Source organism: Marmota flaviventris, chromosome 4 (genome assembly GCF_047511675.1).
Source record: "Marmota flaviventris isolate mMarFla1 chromosome 4, mMarFla1.hap1, whole genome shotgun sequence".
NCBI classification, from domain to species: Eukaryota; Metazoa; Chordata; class Mammalia; order Rodentia; family Sciuridae; genus Marmota; species Marmota flaviventris.
In genome coordinates, this window is record NC_092501.1 from 35,510,460 (window position 1) to 35,512,765 (window position 2,306).

The 2,306-nt window shown below is 43.0% G+C and overlaps 1 pseudogene; it reads left to right on the forward strand.

The window, feature by feature from the left end:
• On the forward strand, window positions 1-1,036 carry LOC114096439 (ADP-ribose pyrophosphatase, mitochondrial pseudogene; annotated as a pseudogene).
• Window positions 1,037-2,306: the final 1,270 nt, after the last annotated feature.

The following is a 2,306-nucleotide window of genomic DNA, read 5'->3' on the forward strand; positions in this document are numbered from 1 at the left end:
ATGGTTGGACGCCACCTAGCAAAGACTTTAGCGACTGTATCTCTCTCTGGGACCTTGGCCTCTGGGGCAGTCAGACCCAGCAGCTGCCCCAGCATCCTGGCCAACGGGAGCCCATTTTCCTCTTGTGAGTTTCCTCTAAACTTCGTCATGTTGGGTTGGAACTTGACTGAGGAGAACCTGCACAAAAAGTCCAGGACATCTCCATACCCTGGCTCCAATGTGGAGCGAAGCAAGGTCCCCGATGAGAAAGTCAGCTGGTTGGTTGAGTGGCCAGAGTACAGCCCTGTGGAATACACTGCTGGCGCTGTTTTGGCTCTGCCTGCATGGGCAGACCCCCCGGTGGGTGAAAGGAACTTCTCTCCCAACTTCAATGAAAAGGATGGGCATGTGACAGAGGAGCCAGAACGGCTTATATGAAGTTGAACATGGTAGACCCAGAAATCCTGCCGGTCTGACAGGGCTGGCTGGCAGAGGGCTTTTAGGTCGTTGGGGCCTCAATCATGCCACCGATCCCATCTTAACCAGGTGGAAAAGGGACTCCAAGGGCAACACAGTTAATCATCCTATTTCTGGGAAAAACATGCTGCAATTTGTAGCCATCAAAAGGAAGGATTGTGGTGAATGGACAATCCCAGGAGGGATGTTGGATCCAGGGGAGAAGATTAGCAGGACGCTGAAGAGAGAATTTGGCGAGGAAGCCATGAACTCCTTACAGAAATCTCGAGTAGAAAGGCAGGAGCTGGAGAAAGGCTTGCACAGACTATTCAGCCAGGAGCATTTTGTGGTCTATAAAGGCTATGTGGATGATCCTCAGAACACAGATAATGCGTGGATGGAGACAGAGGCTGTGAACTACCAGGATGAAACAGGTGAAATAATGGACAATGTTCCCCTAAAAGCTGGTGCTGATGCCAAGGAAGTGAAATGGGTAGACATTAATGATAAGCTCAAGCTTTATGCCAGCCACTCCCAATTTATTCAACTTGTGGCTGAGAAGAGAGGTGCCCACTGGAGTGAGGAGCTGTGACCTGACTGTCATGGGTGGACAAAGGTGGATAAGAAACAAATAGCACAGAATTTCCACTAAACAGGTCAGGGCGGATCACCTGTTTGGTAATCATTTACCAACTTTGCATAGTGTGAAAGGTTCATTATCAGGGAATGATATGGGAAACAAATATGGAAGAGTGGGATCATAATCTTTTGGTTTTCCAGTTAGAACAGGAGAAATAGAGTCACATGTTGTATATATGGTTTAAACAAAATTATGCAATTGATGTTCTTTGAATAATTGTAGGTAAAATGAACATTAATGTTCTTTGAAGAATTGTAGGTAAAATAAAGATATTTTCTTAACCGATTAAGCCAGTTTGCATTGATCAGTTTTTTTCTTTCTCCTGATGTGTTGGAATGTGGCCTCATCTAATGAATAATCTTGGGAACATTTGTTTTCCAATTTAGTCTCATGTGATCTTGTATTCATTGCTTGTGAGTATGGAAGCTTTGTGATTATTCTCATTTTTAGAGGCTTTGATTTTATGGGAAAGTTCAGTCTCTGTTTTAGTCCATAAGGATCAAGTATTTGAACCAGGCCAAAAAAAGGTGTGGGGAGAGGGAGAAACAACAAAATGAGCTTAAAACTCAATCCTCTGTTTATCACAATTTTTTTTTTCTGTCTGAATGGAACAGACTGAGCTAAGGACATTGGTTTCCTCAAATTTCAGAAGAGGACCCTGCAAATACAGATTCCTGCCATGAACAAGGCTCTATTAGGAGGTATATGTAATCTAAGCTAATGGAAATACAGCTAACTCCTACTGCCTTTTCTCAATTCAACAACAACATCACCAAACCCCAATATCCAAATAGAGAACATGCTTATTATTGGGGTTCAAACATGGAGATGGCCCCCGACACCAAAACTGAGGGGATTCCAATAGCAACAAACAGGCCAAAAAATAACTTACTGTCTTATCACATAAAATAAATCAGTTAATTTTATTTTACAACATAACAAAATTAACTCAACACTACAATGACCCTTTACGACTGCAGAAAAAATAAAGACTATTACAGGAGTTGGTAAGCCCCAGGAAGATCAATACTTGCAGCCAACACATTTCCCTTACTATGTGCAAACACCCTTTTAAGTCCTTTCTTGATGGTGAAACTTGTTTACTTCTAAGGATCACCCTATGAAGGGGGTACACTTGTTTCAGGTTGGGTTCCCTGGGAAACAGAGCCCAAGAGGGAGTTTAGCATGCAGGGTGTTTATTAATCAGTGGTCTTGGGATCAAACATAGGGA